This window comes from Sus scrofa, chromosome 10 (assembly GCF_054392235.1).
Source record: "Sus scrofa isolate SSC_HxYL_T2T_F1_AM1 chromosome 10, Sscrofa_HxYL_maternal_Yorkshire_Landrace_v2.0, whole genome shotgun sequence".
Lineage (NCBI taxonomy): Eukaryota > Metazoa > Chordata > Mammalia > Artiodactyla > Suidae > Sus > Sus scrofa.
Genome location: NC_139392.1, coordinates 77,546,107 through 77,559,338, shown reverse-complemented (window position 1 = coordinate 77,559,338; position 13,232 = coordinate 77,546,107). Strand labels below are relative to the sequence as shown.

At 45.5% G+C, this 13,232-nt stretch overlaps 1 protein-coding gene across 26 annotated transcripts in view; it reads left to right on the top strand.

Annotated features, from left to right (window-relative positions):
* Positions 1–13,232, top strand: part of KIAA1217 — a 325,382-nt gene that overhangs the window by 146,564 nt on the left and 165,586 nt on the right. The window lies entirely within an intron of this gene.

The window sequence follows — 13,232 nt, the reverse complement described above, 5'->3', positions numbered from 1 at the left end:
TCCTGAATTGGGGATTTCAGCTGCTTCCTTCTGTCATGCTAGCAACACTGTGTTTTTGTACTTGCTAAGTTCAAGGCGCCCCCTCGTGGTACAACGGACACTAATCAACATGAGAAAACAAAACAAGATTACAAGTGACAGAGGCAATTCCTTTAGATATAATCTTTTTGCTCTCCGCATTTTTAAGATTCTCAAATGAATAAAATATATTTTCTCCTTTTGTTTTAAAGTCATCTATATCTATGCAACTCATATTCAACGCTAAGCCTTTTCAAGGTAGAAACAAATCAGAACATCAAGAACAAATCATTAGATGACAAATTCCAGGTCTCTTATTTAAAAAAAAAAAAATTTTTTTTTTTAATTTTTTTTGCATCATGGCTCAGCAGAAACAAATCTGACTAGGATCCATGAGGATGCAGGTTCCATCCCTGGCCTTGCTCAGTGGGTTAAGGATCCGGCGTTGCCATGATCTGTGGTGTAGGTCCCAGACACGGCTTGGATCTGGCATTGCTGAGGCTGTGGCATAGGCCAGCAGCAACAGCTCCAATTCAGCCCCTAGCCTGTGAAGCTCCATATGCCGCAGGTGCAGCTCTAAAAAGGACAAAAGACAAAAAAAAAAAATTTTTTTTGAAATTAAGGGTATTGCCTGCTTATATGTTAAAGTAAAGCATCTTTTTGATAATGCAATATGTTTTTTTAAAAAGCTTCAAGTCCCTACCATTTTCACTCTTGGTCTGTGCCAAGAATTGTGTGCCGTGCCCTGCATTCCTCAATCTCAATTTACCCTCACAACAACCAAACACAGTAAATACTATTAACATCCCCACTTACAGATAAGGAAAGTCAGGCTTAAGGAAGTTAAATCATTACCACGTGACTTCAGAAGCAGGAAGACAGTAAGTAGTAGGCTTCCAGAAATTGATAAAAATAGCACTGTGCGTGGCTTGAATCTTGACCTTAGTGGAAACCAATAGTGATAATTCTCCACTTGTAAAGCAAAGAACAAGACAGTTGACAGTAAGAGAGGAGGAAGAGGAAACAAGCTTCTGTAAATTTAGAAACATGAATAAAAATCTGAGTGAAGGCTCTGGCAATTAGGTCTCTGAGTCAGAAGATGTGGTGGACACCTCAGTGATTATTGTGACAAGCTCTAGGGAGCCCCTAACATAGATGTGCTTTCACTAGATCTTATTATTTTTTCCCTGAATGCATTTTCTTTAACCATAGTTAGTCTTCCAACAGGTAAACTGCCCCCCAAGAGTCAAAAGTTAAGTAAAGGTAAACTGACATCAGAAAATTCCCAATTGCTTGGCGATCCCGTTGTGGCCCAGTGGTTAACGAACCCAACTAGTATCCATGAGAACAGGGGTTTGATCCCTGGCCCCTCTCAGTGGGTTAAGGATCCAGCGTTGCCATGAACTGTAGTGTAGGTGGCAGACACAGCTTGCATCTGGCCTTGCCTCAGCTGTTAGCCTGGGAACCTCCATATGCCACTATGTGGCCCTAAAATAAAAAGAAAGAAAAGAAAAAGAAAATTCCCGATTGCTGAACAAAACCAGATCTTTTTGTGTTTAAAAAAATCTGACCCTCTCCAACACTTTTTTGCAGTTTCTCTCTCGTTGTTGCTCTCTACATTTCACTTCTGTCACCTTAACCATACTCATTTCTTTTTATGTTATTATCTAACTCTCTTTTGTATAGAAAACTCAGAGACACAGCAAAAGAAAGAAAATCAGTGTCCCTCATCATTCACTGGTATGAATCTGTATGTTTGTTGGTCCTTCTTGGTTTTCTCTGCCACTCCTGGGCATCAGTCAGGTCCCCGGGTTTGTTACTCCCCATCAGCTGCTCGCTGGCTCACCAGCATTGTCTTTATTAGGAAAGAAACTGTTGAATGCCTTTGTCTTCCAGCCACACTTAGCATTTCAAAGAGATCCCAAGTACCATTCAGGAAAACAGTAACATCTGTAGTTTCCTCTTAGGATAGCCACTGGGGAGTGACCCTTGTGGCTCAATGGTAATGAACCTGACTAGTATCCATGAGGATGCAGGTTCCATCCCTGGCCTTGCTCGGTGGGTTAAGGATCTGGTGTTGCTGTGAGCTGCAGCGTAGGTCACAGATGTGGCTTGGATTCCACGTTGCTGTGGCTGTGGTGTAGGCCAGTAGCTGCAGCTCCAATTCAACCCCTAGCCTGGAAACATCCACAGCCTCAGGTATGGCCCTAAAAAAAAAAAAAAAAAAAAAAATAGCTGCTGGACTTATTAGGAGTCTTTGAGGTAATCAGAGTGTCTTTCTGTTTAATTTTTACAGCATTGTTAACTTTGCCGTTCCAGCTGTTTCCTTGTGCTGGTGAGCTGTCGTTTTTCCACTTACGTTTCCCTTCATCGTGATGTAACCTCGTTGTACAGATCACGCACGTACTGGAGGGTCATAATTCTCTGAAGTGACTCACAGACCTTCGGCTCTTTTCCCACCCGACTTTTTTTTTTTTTTTCTTTTTTAGGAACAATTTTCTAGTTTATAGTCACATCCATAAATCAGGCCTCTAAGTTCTCCACACTTGATTTCACTGGAGTGTGTGAGTGGCCTAATAAAATCTGCTTTCCTTTCTCTGCGTTCTTACTGTCAGGCTCAAAACCTGTAGGGCTCAAAACATTTTCCACACAGATGGAGCCTGGAGAGAAGTGAACAAGTTTCCTGTGCGTTTCATTTGGTAATCCTGAGAAAATGTAGGTCCATGTAGAGACCGACCTTCCTGTGGCCTCCAGCCCCAGGGCCCTTTCTCTGCCGCAGCCGCTGCTTCTTCTGTGATGGGCTGTCTAGCACCCATGCATCTTACCTGCCCTGATGCAGAGACACTCTTCAGCTTCTGTGTTTCCTTTTTTTTTTTTTTTTTTTTTTTTTTTCTTTTTTGGCCGCCCCTCAGCATATGGAATTCCCAGGCCAGGGATCAGATCCAAGATACAGTTGTAAGCTACTCTGCAGCTGTGGCAACACCAGATCCTTAATGCACTGTACCGGGCTGTGGAATCGAACTCACGTCCCATTGCTCCTAAGACGCTGCCCATCCCATTGCACCATGTTGGGAAGCCCAGCTTCTGCATTTCCTTGATCTCAGTCAGCAAAGGCAAGAGAGCTCCAACCAGACCTGAGCCGGCTCCAAGCATGGAGCCTTCGGGCAGTTCTGTGTTTATCTTGCCCCTTCTTCCTTGAATTCCAGGTGATTCTCACCTGACGTATCTGCTTTAGTCACTGTCTTTGTCCCTTCTTGTCCAGGGTTTTTCTTGTTGTAGGTCCCTCTGCTGAGAGTCGCCTGGCAGAGAGGGGTTGGGGGTCTCTGCCCACCTACCCGCCCCAGACAGCCTCATCATGAGGGCGCTGTTCTCCTCCAGCCCTCCCTTTATCTGCCACCTCTGTGCAGGGCTGCGCCCTCCCTGCCCTCTGCCCTCAGCCCATTTTATCCCCCATCTCCTTGAGAGGGAAACTCTGTAACTTTCTGTGCCCTTTTCCCGCTTGTCTGTCCTCAGAAGCTCTTCCAATCTATCATCCTGTTTGCATCTTGCACTTTTATTTATCATGAGCCTGCAAGGTGTTAGAATTTGTGGTCTGCATTGGGATATTGCCTTTTGTTTTTGATGAAGCCTATAAACTTGGGAGCTGGAGAATCGGCAGCCCTACAGCCATCCTCATTGTTCGGGCGAGAATATATTCACCTGGAAAAGGGCTTTTATGAGGTCAGTCTAGCTAATGGTTCTTCTAATGGTGTCACTCCCCTTTTCTCTTAAAAGTCCCTTCGAGGTCTTTTCCTCTTTTTTTAACCCCTAAGTGCATTCTGGGTAGAATATTGTAGTGCAGTCCCTGTCTGGAGACCTGGCTTTGGGACTTTTGGAACTTGACCTCTGTAGTCAAGTGTTCTTGTTCTCATGGGGATTTGTATCTGACATGTGTAAGAATAGGTTCTAAATAATACAAGATTATTCAGCAGTAAAGGAAATACACACATGATACCTCTCTATAGCTAAATCTATGGTGGTGACATAAATGGTGGATAATTCAATTACGATGGTAGTTACAGGTTCCACATAGGATGATTCTCCATATGGGCATATGTGTAAGGATGTGCAGTAAGTTATGAAGTGAGCTGCCAAACCGTGACATTGGCTGATTTTTTTTTTTCCTCTTTTTTTTCCTTTTAATTGAGGGAAAATGTACGTGACATATAATTCACCACCTTGGCCATCTTGAAGTGTACAGGTCTGTAGTGTTACATACATTTACACTGTTATAGAAGCAGTCTCCAGAACTTTTTTCATTTTGCTAAATCATACTCTGCATGCACCTGGAGTTCCCACTGTGGCTCAGTGGTAACAAATCTGACTAGTACCTGTGAGAACATGGGTTCGATCCCTGGCCTCCCTCAGTGGGTTAAGGATCCCGCACTGCAGCAAGCTGCAGTGTAGCTCGCAGATGCAGCTCGGATCTCGTGTGGTTGTGGTGTAAGCCTGTAGCTATAGCTCCGATTTGCCCCTCAGCCTGGGAATTTCCATATGCTGTGGGTGCAGCCCTGGAAAAAAAATAATTTAGTGAATTTCATGCACAGCTGCCTGTTCACCTCCCCCTGCCCCTGGTGACCGTCCAACTTTCTATCTCTGTGAATGGACTACGTACCTGACATAAGTGAACCATGCAGTAGTTGTCTTTTTGTGACTAGCTTATTTCACTTTGTATAATGTTCTAAAGGTTAATCAATCTTGTACCGTGTGGCAGGATTCTTCTTTAAGGCTGAATGTCTTCATTACGTGCATTAACCACATTTTGTTTATTGTTGATGGATATTTGGGTTGCTTCTGCCTCTTGGCTACAGTTATTACAATGGCAGTAGTGCCACTGTGAATGTGGTTGTACAGGTACCTCTGTGAGACCCTGCTTTTCATTCTCAAGACTGATTTTGGATATAAGAGTAAGTCATTCTACTTGCACAAGAATCATGAAGTTTTCTTTTCCTTTTTTTTTTTTTTTTTTTTGTCTTTTTGCCGTTTCTGGGGCTGCTCCTGTGGCATATGGAGATTCCCAGGCTAGGGGCCAAACTGGAGCTGTAGTTGCTGGCCTACACCAGAGCCACAGCAACACGGGATCTGAGCTGCGTCTGCAACCTACACCACAGCTCACTGCAATGCCGGATCCTCAACCCACTGAGCAAGGCCAGGGATCGAACCCGCAACCTCATGGTTCCTAGTCGGATTCGTTAACCACTGAGCCACGACGGGAACTCCAAGTTTTCATTTTTTGAAACACATCTTTCCTCCATGGTTTTTTAAAATATTAAGTTGTCCAGGTGTTCCTTCTGTGGCACAGTGGGCTAAGGATCTGGCATTGCTGCAGCTATGGTTTAGGTCACAGCTGCAGCTGGGATTTGACCCCTGGCCTGGAAACCTGTATATGCCACAGGTGCAGCCAGGAGAAAAAAAAAAATTAAGTTGTCCAAAAATGAGTCAGTGACTCAATAAATATTGAAATAGTTAAAATACTGGTTCAGTAGCATAGTCCATTGAAAGCAATCTCCAACCAGGTTTAGATGTCAGAATTTGTTCCCTGAGCTATACTTCCGATCTTCTGCTCCTGTAAATATTCACATCAGAGCTACTCCTGAAAAAGTCTGGTCATCCTACAAGGCAGAGCATAGGCAGAGCCCTGCACTCATGGCTTCATAGAGCAGCCCAGTGGCCAGTGGCCAGTGCCAATCCAGATGGCAGGCCGGGGCTTGCCAGCAGACTGCATTCTGTCTGAGGTTGCAGTTTCCTTCTGGTTCTGGTCCCTCTCCTGTAGCCTTGGGGCAACTTTAGGGACAACAGCGCAGTGTGACATATTCTCAAATGACAAGGTGAATTCCGATGGGCCTCTGGTAAGACATTGGCGGGGGGACTCATTTCCAGTCCGAGTTTGCTTCCAGCGTGCTTCTCTAAATCCTGAGGATGGAACTGCCCGCCTTCTTTCTTTCTTGGTCGGGGGCGAGGGGTTCACTGTGCTCCACTTTCAGTGTGAGTGAATGGACGATCCCTTTGGGTCTGCGTTTCTTTTTTCTGTTCCTGTTTTCACCCTTTCTCTTTTCTATTTTTCTCTCTTTTTTTTCTCCTGATACACAGGCTTTGCAGTGCATGCTGATCTCTCTTCAGGCAGAACTTGACATTCAAAGGTACTTGATGAAAATTGCATCATCTCAGCGAGTTAGTACTTTCCCTTTTTCTTCTCTGCACTGGGTCGCACCTCGCCGCGTGCCTCTTCACTGTAGTTGCGTGTGGCATTCTAATCAGTGTCAGCCTGTCCCTTCCTGGTCTATCCCGAGCCCTGGTTTAAACCTCTCAGAGCCCAACGCTTGCAGCATTCCCAGACGCGTGCATTTTTTTTTTTTTTAATCGTGAGTTAATGTTAAAAAGGAACACTAACTGCATGCCTGCTTCAAAATATTTCATTTCCTTTTCTGCACATTGAGTGGTGGGATCAGCAGTAACGCAACAGCCATTCAAAGAGCTCTGCACAATCCCCTGAAAAGTGGGCTCTGGCACTCACTCTGGCGGCTCACTCGGCAGGATGGTGGCGGGCGTTAAACAGAAAACCTGTCACTCTCACAACCTCCAAGCTCTGGGACCTTCCTTCACGTGGCTCGGAAACATCCAATGGGGGGGGTCCAGACCACTTCACTGACATCCATCTTCATAACAAAGACGACAGGAACAGACATATTTATGTAGAACTTCCTAGGCTCTGTTCTGCTCGCACCTCATGAGCATTAACCTCGCAGAGCAACCCTGTGGGGTTGGCATCTGAAGGTCTCCATTTTATAAATGAGGAAACTGAGGCACAGAGAGGTAAAGTAACTTGCCCAAGGCCACAGAGCCAGTAAGTTACAGATTTGGGATGCTAGGCAGTCCGGGCGCAGAGTCAGTTTCAACATATTACTGATTTCCCCTTAAGCCTCAGTGTCCTCTAAAAGTTTCATAATAGGTCAGCTTACAGTGTTAAAATGGAAGAGTTCCCTGGCTTAGTATTGGATTCCTGTGCCAGCCGACCCTTTGGCACATGGCCCCGTGCATCCCGTTTGTCCCCCCCCCCCCCCCCCAATGCATGGCCTGTTTCTCTGTTACTTCCCGAGCTTGCCCAGCTGAGAACCGGTTGGTCTTTACTCTGAAGCATCCGGTGGTCCACCTGCTGTGCACACACGACCTCCTGCCCATTTCGTCATCCTCAGGGACCTGTTCACCTTCCTTTTCTTAATTATCAGTCTCTTTGATTTTTTTTAAGGGTCACAAGCTCAAATTAAAATGTTTCTGCCCGGGAGTTCCCAGATGGCTCAGTGGGTTAAGGACCCAGCATTGTCGCTGCTAGGGTTTGGGTTCGATCCCTAGCCCAGGAACTTCTCATGCCAGAGGCGTGGCCAAAAAAGAGAAAGTTGCTGCCCAAAGAAATACACATCGAAGTTCTATGTACTACAGAGCATTGTGAGCCTGCTCAGTTCTGAAGGGGGAGTTCCTATTACTTTTTTCCCCAGGTTCTTAATTGTTCTCACATTTCTGTAATTCATGCAGAATAGAGACATCCCTGTGATTTCCTGGCACACGTAATGTGCGCCAAATAGAAAGGGAGAAAAGGGAAAAGAAGCCACTGTGAGCTCTTCCTGACAGCTTTACACGCTGCCATTAACTGCTCCTTCCACTTCCAGAACCAAGGTTTGAGGTTGTGATGTGGGATTTTCTGCAGTTTGGAGTCTCCCTCACTATCCTTTTTCTTCTTAAAGCCAGAAATAAATAAATTCTCGAGGCTGACTTTTGTTTTTTGATGTATCAGCAAATAATGGGATATATGAGAATTTTTTTTCAACTTTTTTTTTTTTTTTTTTTTTTTTTGCTTTTTAGGGCCATACCCACGGCATATGGAGGTTCCCAGGCCAGAGGTCCAGGTGGCGCTATAGCCGCCGGCCTACACCACAGCCACAGCAACATCAGATCCAAGCCGTGTCTGCGACTTACAGCACAGCTCAAAGCAACGCCGGATCCTTAACCCACTGAGAGAGGCCAGGGATCGAACCCACAACCTCATGGTTCCTAGTTGGATTCATTTCCGCAGCACCACACCTGAAACTCCTCCACTGTTTTTGTTTTTGTTTTAAGCACTTAAAACAAAACACAAGTTACACTGACACCTGCGTTTTTGGAGAAGGCATGGGTGAAGATCAGGGTTGGAAATTAAAGAAGTTCTTCCATCTCCTTGATCAAGAAGTGACTCCAGAGCCTCTGAGGATGTCAGAATCTTTATTTTGAAGTGGAAAGTAATTATATTTACTGACTTCAGGCAAAGTAGTGGCAGTAAGAGGTTGTTTGTACACTTTCATCTCACATAGAACCCCACAAACCATGGGGTTTCCTGAGTAGAGTCGGGAGCCAGGCTATCTGGAACCCTCCTGGAGAGAATTGAGCTGTCCATCACTTATAGCTGACAAATTCCTGTGCATTTTTTCCAATTACTTCTCACCATAGTCATATCAAAGAGATGCTCTGGTTCTTTTGTAAAAGTGAGAATTAAGGTTCAAAGAACTTTCCTCTGGGGCTGACTGCCCGCACCTGGCAGGATGGGAGCCTACATTCTGCAAGAACAGGGTCATAAAAAGCATAAAGTCCCATCGTTCTAAATCTTGTTTTCCTTCCATCTCCCCAAACCCTGGTCCTCTTTCCTATAGCAGAACCAGAGGGAAAAAGAACGCTTGGTCTGAAAAGCTCATCAGAATTTTCACAATGAGGGAGTTCCCGTTTGGCTCAGTGGGTTGAGAATCTGACTAGCATCCATGAAGATGTGGGTTTGATCCCTGGCCTCCCTCAGTGGATTAAGGATCCAGCGTTGCCATGAGCTGTGGTGTAGGTCACAGACACAGCTCAGATCTGGCATTGCTGTGGCTGTGGTGTAGCCCAGTAGCTGCAGCTCCAATCCAGCCCCTAGCCTGAGAACTTCCTTGTGCTGCAGGTGTGGCCTTAGAAAGAGAAAGGGGAAAAAAAAAAAAAAAAAGAAGAAGAAGAAGAAAAAAAAGAATTTTCACAAGGTGTTTTTTCTTCATTTGAATATCCTTCCAGGGAAGTTGGGAGAGCCATTGGTAGTGATGACTGGCTGTGCATGTTTAGAAATGAAAGTCTGGAAATAACAGCAGCCTCTCCTCCCAAGGGGTCTGGAGAGGGTCAGGCCCCCTGTATTGAAGGCTTGGTGGACTCAGGCACCAGGGTGTCCCCTCTGATCCAGCTCCCTGTGGCCTTCTTCACTATGGGGACAGCGATGACATTGTCGCATCTCCCAGGACAGACTGAGGAAGGGGGCTCTGCCATCAGGGAAGGCCTCTGTGGTTTCACGACAATGTAGTTCAGCTCCAGGGGCATCACCCCTGGGCCTGGGTTCCCAGATCCCCTCCAAACTCTGAGGTGCAGGAATGAGCTTAATAATGGCTTTTGTAAGGATGCCTTCTAAGTGCGTCTTTAGCACTATGTATTCGGCTGGCTCTATTTTACTTGAAATTTCAAAGCCTGCAAGCAGGTCCCTTTCCTTTCATCACTTTAATAACAGCAGCCCTCATGCAGACACCTTTTATCCTGAAACCTTTTAAGTGCATTCCAGGCTCTCTGAATTGCAAAGGCATCTGCTGCCTTGCCTAGGTATCTGCCACTGGGGACTGTGGGAGCCAAAGCCACAGAAACTGTTTGTTTATAATACACACCCTCTTATTTCAAAAGTAAAGAGAGGGAGGAGTTCCCTGGTGGCTCAGCAGGTTAAGGACCTGGCATTGTCACAGCTGTAGCTCAGGTTGCTGCCGTGGCATGAGTTCAATCCCTGGCCCAGGAACTTTTGTATGCTGCAGGTGCAGCCCCAAAAAAGGGAGGAAGGAGAGGGAGGGAGACCTATGGAGTGGTTTAAAGCAGCTTGCAATAAAGAGACATCTTCTCTCAGGTGGATAAACTGAAAATCAAAAAGCAAAACCTCATAGGAGAAGACAAATTTATGGATATAACCAACTATGACTGGCTCAAACATTAGATTTAGCCTCAGCCTTTCCGATATATGCTATATTTCATGTCTACAACAAAGTAATACTTTTTTTTTATGGCCATACCTGTAGCATAGAAGTTCCCAGGCTAGGGGTTGAATTGAAGGTAGCTGTAGCTGCAGGCCTACACCACAGCCACAGCAACACCAAATCTGAGCCATATCTGCAACCTACACCACAACTCGTGGCAACACCAGATCCTTAACCCACTGAGCAAGGCCAGGGATCAAACTCACATCCTAACGGACCCTATGTTGGATTCTTAACCCACTGAGCCTCAACTGGAACTCCCCAAAGTAATACTTATTAAAGGACGAAGTAATACTTATTACTCCTTCATGAGGCAAAATTATTTCCCTGGTTTTAAATTTTAAAAGAAATGTTGTTTGCTCATGCCTTCAGAAAAGGAACATCCATCGACATGACAGTGGGGGCAACAGGAAAACAGTATTTTTCATCCGGCTTTTTATTTTGCATCAACTCCTTCAAGAGGAAGGCACAACACTCAATAATAATCGCAGGAACGGGTGTCTGCAAGGGGTGAGGGGCTGAGTTAACGAGATCCAGATTTGGAACTTGCTGATGGTATAACTTTCTAACTTGATGGAAGGATAAGGATGCTGAATAGAGATGAATGGCGAGCCAGGCCTTAAATAGGATTTCTCTCTTTCTGGTTTTGAAGGGAAATCAGAGAGCAGCCAATTCAAGGTGTTATTTCAGAAGTGAGTACATGCCATGTTCTAGGTAGGAAGGACACCAGGCAGGCAGGTGGCAGGCTGACGTCAAAAAAATCCTGGAATTGAAAGAAGCTACATCTTGTCTGTGGGTCAGTCCACTTTGACTGCTTCTCCATACACAGCCAAACCCCTTCAAGGAAAAAAAATAAAAAGAATCACATCATCTACACATTATAAAGGGGTTGAGAAGTAGAAAGTATCCAAGAGATCACAGCAAATTGCTGACCTTCCAAATTGACCTGGAGTCAAAATTTTTTTTGTTTTTTTTTTTTTTTTTTTTTTTTTGTCTTTTTGCTATTTCTTGGGCCACTCCTGCAGCATATGGAGGTTCCCAGGGGTCTAATCGGAGCTGTAGCCGCTGGCCTACGCCAGAGCCACAGCAACGTGGGATCCGAGCCGCGTCTGCAACCTACACCACAGCTCACGGCAACGCCGGATCGTTAACCCACTGAGCAAGGGCAGGGACCGAACCCGCAACCTCATGGTTCCTAGTCAGATTCGTTAACCACTGCGCCACAATGGGAACTCCCGACCTGGAGTCACATTTTAAGAGCCCTACCATGAAGTTCCTGCAGTGATGTCAGATCTCTGGATGGGAGAGTCTGTCTCCTTAAAAGGTGAAGTGCATGATCACGTGCCCCCAGATTTCATTCATGGCTTTTTTTGGCTCTTTCTTTCTTACCTGTTTTTTTTTTTTTTTTTTTTTGGAAGTGGGAGTCCATGCAGTTCTGGATTCCTGCAAAATTTTGCATGGCGTGAATGCAGAAGTGTGTCTCTGTTCCAGTGTTTTCCCCATGAATTTGTGTTGTCACTTCAGGGGCCACCTATGAGGATGAATCCTTTTACCTGGAATCTTATTGTACAAAACACATAGGAGAAGACAGGAATGGCCTAGGTATCTTCAGGTCCCTGTGGACAAGAATCCTTCTAGAAACTAGATGTTTTATGAGAAAGTCTGCCCTTCCCCTGATCCACTCTTTTAAAATATTATGCTTACTTAGTAATTCTCTGCTTTAGTATTATCCTCATTGTGGAGAAATGAAGAAAGTACAGTGCTCATAATACTACTGTGTAAAAGAAACCAATGCTAATATTTGGGTGTATTGTTCCACTTCTTAAATTATGGGGGGGGGAATTGTTAAAATACCTTGATTATGACTGTGTAGTATTCCACAGTATGGCTCCATTGTAATTTGTTAACCAGCCTCCTAAGTTGTTTCTAGACTTATTCTATTAAAGATGTAGCATGGAGCTCCTGCTGTGGTGCAATGGGATCCACGGCACCTTGGGAGCACTGGGACATGGGTTCAATCCCCACCTGGCACAGTGGGTTAAGGATCTGGCATTGCCACAGCTGCGGCTAAGGTTGGATCGACCTGATCCCTGGCCCAGGAACTCTATATGCCATGGGGTGGCCAAAAATGGGAAAAAAAAAAAAAAAAGATGGACTATGTACAGATTTGCTCCTTGACCCTCTTGTATAGGAAGTATCTCTTTTCTTACTTTATATAAATCACATTAATCTGGCTTGGCTCCAGCAATTTTTGCGCAATTTTATTCTCATCACTTGGGGTCATAAAGAAATCCTAGGGAGCATGTCTAGTCCATTAGAACCGGGTAAGGTCTCTGGGTCTTCTGGGACTCAACAAATGACTTCCTAAATGTTAGTTTGCAGGTGGGCTTCCAGGACTATCTGCCAGACCAAGCCCAGGCACAGACCTGAAGCCATTCAGAGCACACCACACTTCCCTCCTCCCCCCGGGGGCCACTCCTTGAAAATGGGGTCCAGGTCTGCAGGATTGGAGAAACATCATCATCATTAGCATCCTCTTCCTGACCTGGAAAGTCCCTCACCCTGCTCTTCCTGCCTAAGGAGCAGCCTTCCTCCTCTCCCATTGCAGGGATGGGCAACCCCAGACCCATCTTCCAAATGCCTTTACACTCAGAGCCCAGTCTCGGGAGGGAGACTTTAGGGTGGCCTCTGTAGCATTAAGATGCCATTCGCAGCCCTTCCCCTCGGAAGATCTTAGAACACAGAGGCTTGGCAGTGTCCCCAGGAAGTTGGGGATGGGGTAGATGTTCCATAATTTTTTGTTTGTTACTGACAACTCTGAAGACCAGATCAATTGATAGCATCTCAGAAGATGCATCTGACACACAAATACAGAGAGTGTCTGTGCCATGTGGTGCTTCTTTAAATAATGAGGAAGCATCCTGGTCGACAGAGAAGTATCCTTGTCATGGGTTCCTCGTTACCTGCAGGAGGGAGCTTTGCATGGCGAGAGCAGGTTGGCAGAGGGGTCCTGCTCGGCTTGCTCAGCTCAGTGAGGTGCCTGCCTCACCACATGGATGCCTGTGGCCGGCTCTGGACAGGGACGTGAGGGGGTAGGACTGTGACTACTCACCCTCACGA